General features: G+C 42.6%; 1 pseudogene; it reads left to right on the top strand.

The window, feature by feature from the left end:
• Nucleotides 1–15,298: 15,298 nt before the first annotated feature.
• On the top strand, nt 15,299–15,881 carry LOC118846988 (annotated as a pseudogene).
• Nucleotides 15,882–18,479: the final 2,598 nt, after the last annotated feature.

Raw genomic sequence — 18,479 nt, 5'->3', positions numbered from 1 at the left:
TTATGGATGTTTCTTTTTAAAATTTTTATAGATATCTTTTATTTTTATGTCACCTAAATCCCCCCAAGTATCCTTTCCTCCTCCCCAGAGAGCCATTCTTTATAACAAAGAGTTTTTTTTTTAAGAAAAAAATAAAATGGGGATGAAGAGGAAAAAAAATCAGCAAGACATCATTACCTTGAAAAAGTCTAAAAACAGATGCAATATTCCATACCTGTGGACCTCCCACCCCTGCAAAGAACCTGGGAGGGGAAGTATCTTCTCTTATGTCCTCTTCCAGGCATGCTTAGCTTAGTCAGTCAGTCAATAAGCATATATTATCACCTACTATGTATAAGTGTTTGGGATATAAAAAAAGGCAAAAGATAGTCTCTGCCCTCAAGAAGCTGACAGTCTAATGGGGGAGGCAATCAATCAATAAGCATTCATTAAGCACCTACTGTATACCAAGCACTGTGCTAAGCTCTGGGGATAAAAAAAGGGGCAAAAGACAGTTCCTGCCACCAAGGAGCTTACAACCTAATGAGGGAGATGATATAAGAGAGGCTGCTGTATGATGGAACCCAGCTCCCCTCCAGGACTCTGGTTTCCTTTCCTGCTAATTCACTCCAGGAATTCTCCTTGGGGAGGGCAGGCTAGCTAACCTTCTTCCTACCACAGCAGGCAAGAGCCCTTTGTCAGGTTTGGTACATTCTTGGCTGCTAGGAAGTCCTTTATCCCCTGAGCACTTCCTTTAGGAGAGGAGGAGGCTGAAGCAGGGGAATGAGATCTGATCTTGACTCCTATTTCTCTGAGTAACTTATGCTCTTCTTGGCCAAACAAGATGAGCACTGTGTCCTGAGGAAGGGAATTGGGGTGGGAGGTGATTCTTTCATCTTGTAAACTCATAGAACATTAGATCTTGAAGGGACCTAAGAGACCATCTAATACAAAGGTTCTTAACCTTTCTTGTTGTCAGGGTCCCCATAGGCAGTCTGCTGAAGCCTGTGGATCCTTTCTCAGAATAAGGTTTTTAAATGCATAAAATAAAATACATAGGATTACAAAGGAAACCAATTAATACTGGAATACAGTTATCAGAATATTTTTTAAAAAACAATTCAGAGACCTCAGGTTAAGAATCTCTAGATAGTTCAATTTCCACGTTTCAGAAGAGGAAACTGAAGCCCCCAACTGTGAAATGGCATGTCCAAAGTCACTTTGTGACAATCAGCACAGGCAGGACTAGAACCAAGGCTTTCTTTCTCCAAAACCTAGTTCTCTTTCCATTATACTGGAACCAACATCTAGGAGTTCCCAAACTTGGGAGGGAGGTCAAGGAATAACTTCTTCTCCAATAGCTGGTAGGGAATTGGATGAGAGGAAGGGAAGGGAGGAAGTATAGGGTTTGAAGAAGCCTCCCAAAGTGACACCACAGCTAATACCTCAACTGGAGTTCCTGGGGTCCCATTGCCTTGTCCCACCCCAGAATTGCCTGTGGACAGAGGCTTGAACTGGACTTGAATTGTACCAAAGGACCCATATAGTGACAGTAACAGCAGCAGCAGCTTTGGGAGCTCTCAGCCCAGAGATGGTAAGGGGGTCAGACAACTGGTCAGAGAAAGATTACAGGGGACTCTTTGATAGCACTGGGTACTGATTCTCAACTCTATTGCCCATATGCAGTTCTAGGGCACACCTCCAGGGTGGAGAGGAGTGCTTGTGGTTGGTCACAAGGGAGCAGGGATCTGGTCACAGATATAGGGTCAAGAGAAATGTTAGTGCTTGTGGCTACAAGGGAGCAAGGGGCCTCCCTGGGTAAAGACCAGAGCACAGATCAGGAGAGCAGTGACCACACCACTACCTGGATCACTCCATTTTAGAAGCACCTAAAACTTGCAGACTCCTAGAACTAGCTCTGAAAACACCATCATGAAAAAGTCTGAAACTTGGGATGGTGCCTTTCTACCCCACAGTGATCAGAGCCCAACTTTAACGTAAAGTTCAAAATCTAGAAATAGCCTAGAGAAAAATGAGAAAACAACAACAAAAATTTGACTATAAAAAGCTACTTTGGTGGCAGGGAAGACCAAGACACAAACTCAGAAGAAGACAATAATGTGAAAACAGCTATAAGTAAAGTGTCAAAGAAAAATGCCAATTGGACCCAAACACAAGAATTTCTGGAAGAGTGAAAGATGTACTGGGAGAAAGGGGAAGGGAGAGGTAGAATGGGGAAAATTTTCTCACATAAAAAAGGCATGCCAGGAAGAGCTCTTACAGTGGAGGGAAAAATGGAGGAATGGCAAGCAATGCTTGAATTGGTTCAAAGACGGAAGAATACACACACACTCAGCTGTGTAGAGATATCTAGCTTACATAATAAGGAAACTGGAGGGGAAAGGGATAAGAGAAAAGGGGATGATAAAAGGATTAAGGGAGACGTGGTTAGAAGCAAAATAGACTTTTGAGGAGGGACAGGACAAAAAGAGAGAGAAAAATAAAGAGAAGAAAATGGGATGGATGGAGATACAGTTAGTAACCATAACTGTGATTGTGAATGGGATGAGCTCACCCATAAAATGGAAAACAGATAACAGAATAGGTTAGAAACTAAAAATCCAACAATATGTTTTCAGGAGACACACTTGAAACAGAAAAACACACACAGAGTTAAAAATAAAGGCTAGAGAAGAATCTACTTCAGTTAAGTTTTTAAAAGGCAGGGGTAGCAATCATGATCTCAGACAAAGCAAAAAATCTAATTAAAAGAGATAATCAGAGAAACTACATCTTGTTTAAAGGTACTATAGACAATGAAGTAAAATAAAAAATTTATATGGCAAATTTCTTTGATAAAGGCCTCATTTCTCTGTGTCTTTTTTTTCCATCTCATTCCTCCCCACCCCTACCGTTTTTGTGTTTTTATTTCTCCCTTCTCCCTTCCCCTCCTCAAAAGAGTTTTGCTTTTGACCACCGCCTCCCTCCATATTCCCTCCCTTTCAGCCCCCCCCCTTTATCTTAGACTTTCCTCCTCACTATTTCTTCCCTCCCTTCTAATCACCACCTCCTTTCTTTCCCCTTTCTGCTTTTACTGCTTGTAGGGCAAGTTTGATTTCTATACTTAACAGAGTATGTTATTCCCTCCTTGAACGAAATCCAATGACAGTAAAGATCAAACACTGCTCTTTTCCCTCCCTTCTTTCTCTCTAGTATAGTGCATAGGTCTGTACTGGTGCCTGCCAATTCCCCTGACTGTGCAAAGGCACACCTGAGGTCATGGTGATGGCTCTTACCGGTTCCACCCCCCTGGGGCTCAGGAACTCCCCCTGGTCTGCTAAGGTGGGGTTTGCTGGGATGGCTCCCTTCCTGCACTGGTCTCCTTCTGTCACCACCAGGGTGGGGGGTCTCCTTAGCTTCCCGAGCTAAAAGATTACTGAACCCCCACTTCTGGCTCCTCTATTCCAGGGTTTCTCCTAGAGCAGTATTCTCTGGGTTATTCAAGGGAGAGAGTAGAGCTCTTAGAGTTTACTCGGTCATCATGGCTCTCAGAAGTTCAAGAACGTGAGTTTCAAATCTTTAGACTGTGGGCTGATAGATCCAGGAGTAGCTGCTGTTGCTGACACAGGTCCTGCACTTCTATCTCAGCTAGCTCCAACAGACTTCCATCCTGCACCAAGAGGCCTGGGGATCGTCACCACAGCCAGCGTGCTGGGCCTGCTCCTGTTCTGGTATGGTGCTCTGGGGTGGTTCCCCTCATTTCTCAAATATATATAGAACTGAGTCAAATTAATAAAAATAAGAGCCATTCCCCAATTGATAAATGGTCAAAAGATATGAACAGGCAGTTTTCAGAAGAAATCAAAGCTATTTAAAGTCATATAAAATGCTCTAACTCACTATTGATTGGAGAAATGCAATTTAAAACAACACTGAGGTGCTACTCATACCTATCAGAAATTACCAACACTGGAGATGGGGTACACTAATACACTGCTGGTGGAGTATTGAATTGGTCCAACCATTCTGGAGAACAATTTGGAACTATGCCCACAGGGCTATAAAACTGTGCATACTCTTTGATAGTAATGGTAATGGTAATCAGGGAAGGATTTTTTGCTGTTCTTCTCTTTTGGGATGCTAAGGCTATTAATGAATCTGGCCTTTGTTTGAATGGGGCAGGTAAAGTACGATCTTTTTTGTCTTGGAGTGCTTCTCAGCCCTAAGGTTATAGGGAGTCATTGATGTGTATATGATGTGGCGCTGGTGGTTGAGGAACTAAGTTGGTCCCAGCCCTCAGGGCCCTGAACAGGTATATGTACTGGAAGGTTAGAGTTTGACTTTTGGGGGCACAGTCATTGAAAGAGTGTGGATGACGAGACTCTGGGGAAGCCATCGAAGCAGCACCTTCTGGCTTTGATAACCCGGATGTTGGTGCTTCTCTGGTAACTATGTATTGGAATGATTTGTCTTATTTGCTCTGTTTATAATGTATGCTTGTAATTTCTGTTTGTATTTGCCCCTAAGTTCAGGGGGCAGATCTTCTCTCCCTGAACTAAGTGAATGATATATGTATGTTTAATTAAACTGAGATTGTTAACCCCTTAAAGTTGCTTTCCTTAGAAAAGCAGATCAAAGAATCTGTGTTGGCAGCTGATGTTATTGGTCTTACACAGCCACTGTAGCTGCTAACAAGATGGTTGTTACACCGTACTAGGTCAGTATCCCAAAGAGATCAATGAAAAAAGACACACACACACACACACACACACACACACACATTTATAGCAGCTTTTTTTGTGTCGGTAAAGAATTGGAAATTGATGCTGAATAATCTGTGTCCTGATTGTGATGTAATACTATTGCCCTATAAGAAATGACGACGGGGTGATTTCAGAAAGAACATGGCAAGACTTATATGAACCGATACAAAGTGAAGTGAGAAGAACTGGGAGATCATTGTGCACAGTAACAGCAAAGTTGAAATGATGATCAGCTGTGAAAAACTTGGCTACTCTGAGCATTACAATGATCCAAGATAATTCCAAAGAACTCACGGTAAAACAATGCTATCCACCCCCAGAGAGAGAACTGACGAACTCTGAATAGAAACTGAAGTATAATTTTCTCACTTTAGTTTTCTTGCTATTTTTTTCAATATGACTAATATGGAAATGTTTTGCATGATTTCATATGTATAATTGATATCATATTGCTTGTATTCTCAGTGGGAGGAGGAGGGGAGAAGGGAGGGAGAGAATTTGGAACTCAATTTAAAAAGAAAGAAAAGTGCAAAAACATAAATTAAAAAAAAAGAATTGCACTAGAGGTGTGTGTGTTGGAGCTAGTTCAACTCAGTTCTTGGAGAGTTGATTGTTAAATTTTTGGTGTGCTACTTTGGAAATCGGAAAATGCCACAAATCAGGGTTTGACTTATTATTTTGTCAATTGTCTAGACTTAAGTAAGTCATACAGAAAATATGAATAATACTGATTAAACTTAAAGTTTTAATGTGTCTGTGTACTTTGTGTCCTATGTCCTTTTCCCTTCCTCTACAGAGCTGGTTGTTAAACATTTATCAGTACTTCCCTGGCTGTCCCTGAGTGGCTATCTGAGAGTGGCAAAGCAGAGAACCAGGAAGAGGACAGAGGAACTGAAGGAAAGGGGAGATGGGAGAAGACAGGAAGGGTATGTAGGGGAGAGGGAAAGTACATATGGAGGGAAAGGGGAGATAATCACTAAGTGCAAAGAGAAAATAGAAAAATGGGAGGACAGGGAATAGAAGAGAACTATTTGTTCCTTTCCTCACTCTCGGTTTCTTCCCTTCAACCACTCTACACACCTAGCTTTGTTTACTGGACTCCTCTCAACTCGCAGACCGAGACTCTCCAACAGCTTCATCCTCCTCCTCAGTATCACCTTCACTCTCCTTCATCCTCATCCTTTTATTTAGCACTGGGGGGACTGGGAGAGGGCTCTGTTTCCATGCTCCCTTCCCCTGCTGCCCTAGCCATCTCTCTCTACCACTCGCTCCTCCCCACCAAAGGATGGAATTGGTGAGACATCCAGGGCTCCCGTCTTTTTGGCACACACATGAATATGGGTCCGTACACACAGGACCAGTCTCAAATTATTAATAATAGCAGTTGAAGGAAAGCCTCAGCAGACGCTGCCCCAGGTTCACAGGGACGCAGACTGGATAAGAGCACAGAAGTGGATGCCAAAACAGGAAACACAGGTCTGAGAAATTAGGTTTCTGAAACTCCCCGATCGAGTGACTGACTAGAGGCCGTCACAGTTGCTGCGACTATAGTCCCTAAAATGCATCCCGTGCCACAGCCCTTGCTCAGTGAGACGAGGCTCCCAGACCCCAAAGGGGAAGGGAATGAGAGGTAGGGGATTAATAGGCATGAGGAAGATAAATGGTGAGGGCTTGGGGAGTTAGGGGAGAAGGAGAACAGGGGGTATCCCTAACCAGGGAGTAGGGCCACTTGAGGCCAGGGACCATCGTTCTAATGCGTCTCGGCGTGTCTCTAAGTTTGCATGTGGTAGGGCAGGTGTTAAATGGCTAGAGCCGGGAAGGCCCCGGTACACACCTGGTCTCAGACATTCACTAGTTGTGTGACCCTAGATCAGTCACTTAATCACAGCCTGCCTCAGTTTCCTCATCTGCAAAATGGGGATAATAACGGGATCTCACTTCTCAGGACTCGGAGATGGTAAAATGAGATATTTGTAAAACAGCCGCATACGCTAGCTAATGGTAATCCTAATAATAATAATGCTGATGCTAATAATGATAATGATGACGATGATAATAGTAATGGTAATAGTAATAATAGTAATAGTAATAATAGTAATAATAATAATAATAATGATGATGATGATGATGATGATGATGATGATGATGGGAGGGGCTCTTGGGCGCCGGAGACGCGTGGTCCGGTTCTTGGCAGTGGCCAAAGGGAGCGCGGGAGGGGCGCGGGGCGGGGAGGAGGTGAGAAGGGGGAGGGGAGCTCCGCCCCTCTTTCACCTTCCCTTCCGGCCTCTCCCGGCTCCGCCACGCCGCCTTCCCGGAGCCGCAGGTCAGGCTCCGGTTGCCGGGACAACGCCGGGGAGCGGGGCCGGCGCGCGCGCACTCTCCTAAGGGGCTGGGCAGCTCGCGCAGCCGGCAGAGCGGCTTTAGCGCTGACGAGGAAGCGGCGTGCGCAGCTGGGTGTCCTGCCAGGTGTCCCGCGGGCACTCCCTGCCCACTGTACGTCCGGGCTCGGGGTCCAGGGCCGCGCGGGCTCAGGTAGGTGGTGTGAGCCCGGGGCAGGGCGCAGAGCGGGGCGGGCAGTGCCCAGGTACCCGGGGGCGGCGGCGGGGGGATAGAGGGGAGCGGCCCTGACGTAGCCGGCGCGCCCTTCCCACTGCGGAGCCCGAGTCTGCCCGGCTCGGGGTGTCGGTCTCGGCCGCCTTTAAGTCGCACGGGGTCCGAGGAGTGAGTGGCTTCCCACGCTCGCTAGAGCCGAGGGCGGCGAGTGCCTCAGTTTCCTCTCCTGTAAAATGCTTCCTCTCCCCATGCCCTGGGCTCAGGTACCTGCGGCTGGGAGGTGGAGCCGCCTTGTTATTTTGGGCCGCGCTCCTTCCGTGGGAACACGCTTCCTTCCCAGAGACGTTCCCGAAAGACCACACCGCGCTGTGGAAGTTTGAAAGGCAACAGGTTGTAGAAAGGGGATCCTCCAGTAAGAAGAGCCGGTCTTTATGGAGTCAGTCAGTAAGCATTAGTTAGCGCCTACTGTATGTCAGTCACAGTGTGAGTGCGGGGGATCAAAAGCTAAAAGACAGTCAGCCCCCTGCCCCGCAGGAGTTCACAGTCCGATGGAGGAGACAACGTACAAACAACGACGCACAGACCATATATTAGACAAATCGGAGATAATCAATAGAAGGAAGGCGCTAGTATTAAGGGGGATTGGGAAGGGCTTCCTGTGGAAGGTGAGGTTTGAGCCGGGGACTCGAAGGAAGCCGGGAAAGCCGATTGAGATGTAGGGGCCAACTAGTGAAAATGCTTGGATTCCAAAGATGGAGTGTCTAAAGGAAGGAATAAAATAATTGAAGGCACAGCAGTGGGGCTGGTGCAAAGAGCTTTACATGCCTATCCTTTCACCTCCCACCAGACCTGTGAGGTAAGTGCTTAGGTAGGATCTTCATTTTCTAGATGGAGAAACTGAGGCACAGTGTAGTTAAATGACTTGTCCAGGTCACACCAGGAGGAAGAGAGGTAGAGTGGGATGCTACAAAGTACCCTAGGGTCTGACGAGTGCCTTTGTAACCTTGGCCAAATCACTTAACTTCCCGTGACTCCTTCAAGGAGGTTGGCTCTGATGGCCTCTGAGGTTCCTTCCAGCCCTATGTCTGTTTTCCTCTTCAGTCAGCACCATAAGAATAAGTGCCAGAGGTGGGTTATGAGGCTCTAATCCCTCCTCTCTAGACTTCAAGTTCCGGGTTTCTTTCCATTTCCACTTATTGTCAGTGGGTGTTCCGGATGAAGGCTGGGAAAGGCTACCTGAAAAGAAGAGGTGATGGGCAGATCTAAGTATGCTAACTGTGCAGTTGGATTCAATTCAGACGTCTCTTAAACACTGTGTGCAAAGTGCTTGTGATACAAAGACAAAGAAGCAAAATTTGCCTCGCAAAGAATTTCTGTTTTGCTGGTTTGAGTTAATATTTTAAATTTTCAGTGTCCTTAACATCGTAGGAAGTGGTTGCAATGAGCCCGTTCCTTCCCAGGACCTCATGTCTGAAAGCCAGATCTCTGTTTAGCCTGCTCTTTACCGTCTGGGGACCTTTATCTATAATTTTCTGCTGATGTGTTTCCAAGCAGCCCCCTTTTGCCCGATGAGAATAATTGTAATGGCTTACATCATATTTTATAATGTTTTTATATTTTATAATTTATTATAAATTATAAATATATACATTTTTATATAAATTATATTTTATAATCTTCCTCACGTCCCTCTGAGGTACATAGCACACGTGTTATTATCCTATTTTGCAGATTCCTATTTTACAGATAAGGAAACTGAGGTTGTCATTTAATTTCCTGACTCAGTTCAGCCAGTGTCGTTGCTAATTTTTCCTGACTCAGAATTTAGTGTTTCTTCTACTGCATTAGGCTTGCTCTTTTTCAGAAGAGCTGATGGTATCTCTCTCATATCTGTTTCAATCCAATTTAATCCTTGCCATTAATGAGGAGGGCCTTCTGCAGAAGGAAGGATACATCCCTGAGGGCTTTTTCACTAAGCCTGGCCACTAGCTTCCCTGCCCTCAATTTCCCTCCACCTGCTGCCTGCAGGTATAGCATGTGCTTTGTCTCCTCTCACAAAATAAGATTAAGTGTGGTTGCCTTTTAATTAAGCAAGTAAGGTTGACCCCGGGGAAAGCAGGGGAAGGTTGCTTTTAACTCATTATCCAGCCCTTGGGGTGGCCAGTGTTCCCACTCAATTGCATTAGATGGAGTCTGGTCTGGGGCCAGGCAGAAGATTGATGTGGCTCAGTAAGACTTGAAGTTGCCAGAGTTGCTTTGTTCACACTCCTGCATGATGGTGTTTCAGACAAAGTTCATGACTGGTAGGAAGGTAGGCTGTGAGAGTTCCAGAGAGGCTGTCGTTGGCTCAGTTTTCACTCTAACCCTGAGAGTTTGGGTGACCGGCAGATGAATGTGGTCACACTCAATGTGCCTGTTACTTGTACATCTCTGTTTAGTGGATGTGAAAACTTAGTGGGAGAGGGGAAGTAGGGAAGAGTTGCTTTCTTGGGCCTTCCTTCTGCCCTATTCCTATAATAATAATACCAGTCAGTAGTTGGCATTTACATAATACTTTAAGATTTGCAAAATGCTGTACAATATGTTATCTCATTTGATTCTCACAACAACTCCCTGAGGTAGGTGCTGTTATTGCTGCTACCCCATTTTTTAGGTAAAGAAACTGAGACTGAGTGGGATTAAAAGACTTGCCCAAGGTCACAGAGCTAGTCATTGTTAGAGGTGGTGTGTGGGATGGATTTTACGAATCCAAAAATTAACAACAGAGGCATCTCAAGGTGAAAGTAGAAAGGAAAATTTATTACGATCCTGCAGGAAAGGGCAACCCGGACATCGAGAGGACTGGGGGTCCTCTCAGTGTCAGAGCGTGCTGGACACAGAAAATTGGGGTGTTTATATAGGTCCCTAACCGCAATTCCCCCTCCCAACCTCCTTCCTCTCAGCTTGCAGACGTAAGCTTTGAGGGTACAATCTAGACACGATAAATCTACCCAGGGACAATGGCAAGGAGCAAACAGTATGGTTATTTTTTTACAAGCAGGTGACAGTCATAAACTTCCCACCATTCTTGTTTCATTCTACTATCAATCTCAAGGTAGTAAATCTGTCTTAATAAACAAACAGTTCGGTTATCGGTGACAGGCAGGAATTAGTTGTTAGTTACCTCATCTTCACATCTGTGGCTATGGCGGATATCCCCAGTATCCTTACACCTTGCCTCCCATCATTCTTATACCTAACTAATCTTGCACATCTATATTGCACCTGGCTTTCGGCTTTTCATCCATTCTTCCCCAAACGGAGGTTCTCTTATCTTGGGGTCAATGTACAGGGGGTGAGTATCCTGTGTCTTATCCTTATCCTCAGAGAATTTTATGGTTGCTGACTTATTCACCTCAACCCTTCTTTCTTTCAGGCCTCTCGCCATTAGGTAAATACACAGGACCTGTTCTTAACCTCGGGGGCCTACGGTCACTAGCTAAGCTTGTGGAGGGGAAAATATCTAAGTAGAGAAATGGGACTCACTATCCTACTTATTTCTATTTATTTAATTTGTTCCCTTTTATGAGAGGTCTTCACTCGTCCCACACAGAGGCATTTGAACTAAGGCCTTTCTGATTCCAGGTCAGGCACTCTAGCCACTGAGTTACCTAGCTGCATCTGGAACTGTGAGTTGGGGACTCTAGATGCTGGAGTCACAACCTCGGTTTACCCTAGTTCAGAAGGTCCTGGAAGATGATGCTTTGCCCATTGTCCAGAGAAGAAACTGGAGCTTGGTAGCCTAAGGCGGTGGGGGTCACCTTTGTGTCTTGGACTCGTTGGGCAGTCTAGGGAAGTCCAGAGACCCTTCCTCAGAATAATGTTTTTAAACATATACAATAAAATATTTAGGATTACCAAGGAAACCAACGATATTAAAATTAAACTATCAAAATATTAAAAAGCAAAATTATGGACTTCAGGTGAAGAAATTCTGGCCCAACAGAACTGGCCTGATTTGAAAACTATTCTTTTATGGTTTTATGCTTACCAGATATAGATGCATTGTTACTATTACTGCCACTATCCCTGAAAGGCCTTGTGTAGGTCAGATTTCTGCCTACAGTCATGTTAATGCATTACAAGGTTTGTGCAAAGAACCCTACAAGTGAAACAAACCCTCATCTTAAGGTTTGATTTTGAACTTTACAAAACAAAAAAAAATGTCCAAATTTTCATAATCAGGTTTGCTTTCAAGTGAGGTCACCTTTAGCAGAGCTACAAAACATCCTTTATTTGATTTGATGTAGAAGGAATTATTAGATTTATATTGATCTTTTCAGAAGCACCAGGAGTGATTATTGGAAGCAACAGCATCTTCTAACCTGAAGGGTTTTTATAGCTTTTTAATATATTATCTGTTGCTAATAAGAAATTTATATTTCTCTTTATGGTTTACAAAGCCCTTTATGTAATAACCCTGATTTAGGTCAATTTACTTCTGGACTCAGACACATACTTAGTTGTGTGACCCTGGACAATGCTCTTTGCCTCAGTTTCCTTATCTGTAAATGAGGATAATAATAGCACCTACCTCCCAGGGTTGTTTCGAAGATCAAACAAAATTTATAATAATTGTAAAGCGTATGCAGGTTTTAAGTCAATGTATAAATGCTAGCGATGATGACGTACTTACTGTGTGCTGAGGACTGTGCTAGGCTCTGGGGATATAAAAACAAAATTCTGTGCCTTCAAGAATGAGATGGGAGGAAAATTCTGGGGGAGGGGGAAAACCAACATGTACATAGAAAATTAGATTAAAAATTGATACAGAGTAAATTTCTGTGGTGAACAGGATAGGCTTTTTGTAGGAGAGAGCATTTGAGCTGAGCTTTAAAGGGAACTAATAGGTAGCACTTTCTTAGTACTTTTAGGTTTTCGAAGCACTTTATATATGTTATCTCATTTGATCCTTGAAACAACCCTGGGAGGTAGGTGGTATAATTATCCTCATTTTACAGATGAAATTGAGGCTGAAAAAGATTAAGCGATTTACTTGTCACACACAACTGAGTGTCTGAGGTTGGATTTGAATTTAGGTTTGCCTGACTCTAAGACCAAAAGCCTGTTTACTTTGCCACCTAGCTGCCTTCTACAAGGCTGAGTGAGGCAAGGAAGGAGTGCGTTCCCGGGTTGGGGGACAGCCCCTGTAGCAGCGTGTGCCCAGGAGATGGCATATCATGTAAAGGAATAACAAGCAAGCCAATTTGATAGCAAGATAGAATATGTGAGGGAGAGATAAACTGGAGCTAGATTGTAAAGGCCTTTAAAAGACAAATAGAGGAGTGTGTATCTTATCTTGGAAGCAAAAGTGAGCCTTTGGAGTCTCATGAGAGATAGCATAGTGACATTGGCCTCCTTGTTGTTCCTTGAACAAAGACTCTCCTCCTGATTCTATGAATTTTCACGGTCCCCCCATGCCTGGAATGCACTCCTTCCTCCTCTGTGCCTTCTGCTGATTTTCTCCAGCGGTGCCCCACATTAGACTGTGAGCTCCTTGAGATCAGGGACTATTTTTTGCCTTTGTTTCCCTGCTGTTTAGTATGGTGCCAGCACATAATAGGTGTTTAAATGTTTGTTTATTGAAGATCTGACTATAGTATGTAAGAGGGTCAGCTTTGAAATTAGGAGGACCTGAGTTACATTTCTGCCTCTGACACACAAGTTCTGTGACCATGGGTAAATCACCTAATTTCTCCTAGCCACAGTCTCTTCATATGTAAAATGCGAATAATAAAAGCCCCTACCTCATAGGGCTGTTGTGAGGATCAAATGATTTAATATATTCGAAGTGCTTTGAAAACCTTAAATTATTATATTAGCTAATGTCACCAAGCATTTATGAAGTTGTGATTTTCCAGGCACTGTGCTAAGTTCTGGGGTTACAGAGTAATTAAAAAACATTGTCCCTGCCCTCCAGGTGCTCACATTCTAACGAGAGAGCCACATATAAGACATATACATTGTGAATGGAAAATTATCTCAGAGGGGAGGTACTCTCAGAGCCCAGATTTTTAAGACCAAATTACAGGTGAGTTGCTGATTTGTATTGATTCGTGGAAGTAGTTTTCATAGTGGGAATTTCCACCACTGAAATATCTCGAATCTTCTCCCCATTATCATCACCATTCACATTTGTATAGCCCTTTATGGGAGAGAAGGCATTTTCCCCACACATTCCATTTGATAAGTAGAGAAATATTATCCCCATTTTTTGGAAGAAAAACCTGATTTTCAGAGGTTATGCAGCAGGTAAATGGAAGAGCTGGGAGTAGAAGCTCAGCATTCTGACTTTAGATCTCACGTACCACAGCTGCTTTCTATTAGACTCGACACTAGTTCCCTCTGAGGTGCCACATTAACTCTAGTTAAACTGTCTCTTAGTAAGGGCTGGCAAAACTTTGTTGAATTCAATTGGAATTTGAGAGTTTGCTGCTGTGTAACGATTCCCTACCTTCTCTGGTTTGTCCATGTTGCTCTGTCCTCTGAAGGCTTGGAGATGAGCAGTGATTAAACTGCCTCGCAAATAGAGTAAAGAAGGAATGGACATGGAAGTGAGGTGGCAGGGAGTTAGGGTAGGCAGTAGATAAAGCTTGGACAGAAACTATAAGACTGGTTAGATAATTCAATTTTCCATTTTGAGAGACATTTATTACAGTGGTAAGTGCTGAAAAATGAAAGTGTAAATTAAAGCAGTCTAAAAATTTGAGCAAACCAGCTTACCCTTCACCCTGTTAAGAAGGTACTAAAAGCATTATGCCCATTTTAGAGATAAAGACACAGGTTTGGAGAGGTTTTGACTTGCTTATAGATATTCTCCAGGTCTGGAATAGAGCCCAGACCTCCTGACTCAGTCCTTTTCCCTTTCTATAACAGGTATATAATGTTAAAGAAGCCATTCTGACCAGATCCTTGATTTAGTATTGCAGTTACTGGAAGGAGTGAGGAGGCCCTGATGAAGGGCTTAGGTGAAAACCGTGACTCTTGGTTTCCTTTTCTGGGCTTCAGTTTGTCATCTGTCAAGTGGAGAATTTGGACTAAGACGATCTCTAAGGTCTCTAACATTCAGTGAGAGCCCATTGCAATGATGTTGGTATTGCTGACAAGGAGATTGCTCCCATGGGATAGTAACTTTTACTTTTAGAGAAACTTGGCATTCTGAATAGATTCAGACTGTTCTAATAAAAGTTGAACTATGTGAGACTGAATTCTTTATTTCTAGAATCAATCTTTCTTCCCTACTATCATTGTATATGAATAGGTTATATTTGTATACAGGATATCAGACTCTTCTCTGGGGATTCAGAATATTAATTTTTAGGGGACAGATTTGAAAGTCATTAATTGATTCATCTGGATTAAAAAATTCCTATTTTAATTTTTATTCTTCTATCTTTGTATATTGGCTTGAAAGAATAAAGCTGGGCCTGGCCAAGCTGTTTAGCATGAAAGAACAAAACCTCTAATGAAGTTATTCTGAAAGATAGCTCTTTATCACCCAGACCATTCCTTTTCCGGAGGGGAAAAGAAGTTGAGAAGGAAAAAGATAGTAGATATTTCCTTTGTTTCCTTCTTTTAGAAATGATCACATTCCTGTCTGAAATTGGGCATGATGATATGACTTGCAGTTGACTCGGATTTGAGTGAGGGAGAGCTGTGCACAGTCACCAGCCTTACTTTCTTCTCCAGAACCATCTGGGTCCATCAGGATAACTGGAGATGGTCCAGCATGCAGTGGGAGACCCTGGCCCTTTTGGGCTAAGGTCTTTCCAGGTTCTCACTTTGAGTGAGGTAATGCCCATTCAGCGAATAAGCTTGTTTAAGAAGTGAGTCAAGGGGCTGGCTCTCCTCCCCCCACTCTAGGGCGCCTTGCCTCCTGTCCTCTCCCCCCGCCCCTTCCCTCCGAGCCGGGAGCCGTCCCCCAGCATCCGGGTACCGGCACTAGCCGCCCAGACTCTGGCACTATGGTCATGGCGGAGGGGATGGCAGTGTTGAGGAGAAACAGGCCCGGCACCAAGGCTCAGGATTCTATAATTGGCCTGATGAATCCTTTGATGAAATGGACAGCACATTAGCTGTTCAACAGTATATTCAACAGAACACAAGGGCAGACTGTTCCAACATTGACAAAATTCTTGAACCATCTGAAGGCCAAGATGAAGGTGTATGGAAATATGAACATTTAAGGCAATTCTGCCTAGAGCTAAATGGACTTGCTGTCAAACTTCAGAGTGAATGCCATCCAGATACATGTACTCAGATGACGGCAACTGAACAATGGATTTTACTTTGTGCAGCTCATAAAACTCCAAAAGATTGTCCTGCTATAGACTACACTAGGCACACGCTTGATGGTGCTGCATGTCTTCTGATAGCAATAAATATTTCCCTAGCAGAGTTAGCATAAAGGAATCATCTGTAGCCAAATTAGGATCAGTATGCCGTAGGATTTACAGAATATTTTCACATGCTTATTTTCATCAACGGCAAATATTTGATGAATATGAGCTTTGCCAATCTGATGGGCACGAAGTAGAATTGGAATGAGATATTTTGAACAAAAAAATCTAAAACCAGAATTTTGTATGAATTGATGAAGAATCAGATGAGCAGTACCAGGGGAGCAATTTACCTATTGACCACGATAACATAAAGGAAAGTGATTTTGAAAGACTTCAGAATCCTAATCGATGCAACAGTGAATTTTGACTTGGGAATACATGGTGAAGACTGCTTTCTACCTCTCAGCAGTGAGATTCTGGACTAGAGATGCACATTGAGTCATATGTTTTCAGACATGGCCCATGTATTGATTTGAATTGCTCTGCTATATTTATTTGTACGAGAGAAGGTCCTTTAGGGAGGGAAAGGAGAGTTACTGGAAATTGACAAGGATGGAAAAAAAGAAAAGTATCAATAAAACATTTCTTTGACTAAGATCCCAGAGGCAAGGCAGGATATGCATTAAAAAATTTTGGTGATGCTTTTTTGTTTTTATATCAAAGCTATTTAAAAAAATACCTCTCCTTAGCCTAAATGAGCCCTCTCATGTGATGAAAACAATTAAAGCCAACAGACATAGGGGCTGTGTCCTAGTATGTGTGATATACTGTACTGGTAGTCCCCATCCTCTCTGCCAAAGGGAGGGCAGTGAGTAGGAAATGCATTTTTGAAAGTAGCTTGGCCAGGTCAGCAATGGTTTCCTGGGAATCAGGATTCAGAACATTTAGAAAAAAATGACAGTTTTAAATTTGTGTTCCCATATGTGAAATCATGCTAGAATACCAGGTAAGAAAAAGACTTTACCTGTAGATTTTGAATTTCTCCTTGGATAGTACTTTGTACACTTGTATGAAACACCCTCAAATGTATAGTTTGCATTGTAAAATCAGTGTAACATACTGTGTAGGCAGCATCCCGTTTTTAAGAATTTCATTGTGACATCCAGTCTAACACAAAAAGCCTATTTTTCCAATCCTGGCTACTATTAAGAATAATTCTTTGGCCACGTGGATACAACAAATTCTGATGTCAACCTCCTTAAAGCCAAGTGTATCCACAAGTACCTGTTCACTTAGCAATCAACCTATTTAATGATGATTTTGTCTTTTCAGTGCTGAATTAATGTAAAGTAACTATTTTGAATACAGTGTTCAATATGTACAGTGTTCAATATGTGTTTTTTAAAAAAAATAAAGCTGGACTTTTTTTTTTTTTTTTAAAGAAGTGAGTCAAGGGATGGCCCCTTTAATCCAAAAAAAAAAAAAAATCAAACCAAGAAGGAAGGACTCTCAGGGTTGCTGCTCCAAAGAGAAACAGTTACTATTTACTATTTCCATCCACTCTGTGCTGGGAGGGCAGGGACCTATTGTTGTCTATTCTATGAGTGTATTGAGTTTAAGGCTTGGTCTTTGAGAAAGAAGTCTAGCCAATAAACCCCAAGTTATTGAGGCAGTTTTTAGCTAACAAAATGTACCTTTTTTTTGGGAAGAGCACCCTCAGGTGAAGAGAGGGAGAAGGAGAGGGAGATTTAGGGCTAAAACAGATTTAATCAAAAGAGAAAAATAGGGAAACTATACTATGTGTCCTCTGTATTTGTCAACGTTGTTTTGGACTATTTAAAACAACCAGACAGTATAAGGTGGGAATATTGCTGTGGTGTAGAAAATGATGGTTTGGTAGACTTGGAAAAATATGCAAAGACTTGGATTTATGAAGGAAGAGGTTATCCACCCTTAGAGAAACAGGATAAATAAGTACAGCACAGTCTTACATAGATGCATGTGAATTCGTATGTCTATATATGACCGTGTCTATTGATATCTAAGTGTGTGTATGTGTAAATGTATGTGTGGGTGTATTTGTGTTTATGTATATATGTATATCTGCGTATGTGTATGTATATGTTTGTATGTGTGTATACTCGCACATACACACATCTGCGCCTTTATGGGGGATGGGGAGGAAGGGAGGAAAAAGAACAAAGTAAAAAGTGAAGAGCAGAGGACAAAAGAATTTACAAGGAAGCAAAAATAGATGGACAGCTCTCAACACAATGCGTAATATTTATTATATAGGCTTTCTTGAAATGGAAATTTTATTGCTGTATATTTTGAATCCTCTGTCGCATTCTGCTGTGTACATGGCAGTGCTTTTTTTTTCTTATTTTGTATTTTTGTTTTAGTACTTTTTTTCTTTTCTTATCTTGTATTTAAGTTTAAAATAAAAAAAATTTACAAAAAAGTTGTATTATGTTGTATAATTATTCTTCTGGTTCTGATTACTTCATTATGCAGCAGTTCACTTTGAAACTGCTCCTTTTGTCATTTCTTATGGCGCAATAATATTCCGTTACATTCATATATCATAATTTGTTCAGCCATTGTCAATTAATGGACATCTCTGCAGTTTTTAGTTTTTTGCTGTACAAAAGCACCACTATGACTATTTTTGTATATATATATGTGCTTTCTTTCTTTGATGTATAGCCCTAATGCTTGTATCACCGAGCCAAAGGTTCTGCTTCGGTTAGTACCTTTTGGTGCATAGTTCCATATTGCATTCTAGACCAAAGTGGAGGGAGTGCTGGTGCATGATTTTCTGTTTGTAGATGATTGTGCACTCAATGCAGCCTCTGAAGCTGAG

Source organism: Trichosurus vulpecula, chromosome 4 (assembly GCF_011100635.1).
Source record: "Trichosurus vulpecula isolate mTriVul1 chromosome 4, mTriVul1.pri, whole genome shotgun sequence".
NCBI lineage: Eukaryota > Metazoa > Chordata > Mammalia > Diprotodontia > Phalangeridae > Trichosurus > Trichosurus vulpecula.
Note: the sequence above shows the minus strand (reverse complement) of the source record. Positions and strands in the feature narration are given on the sequence as shown.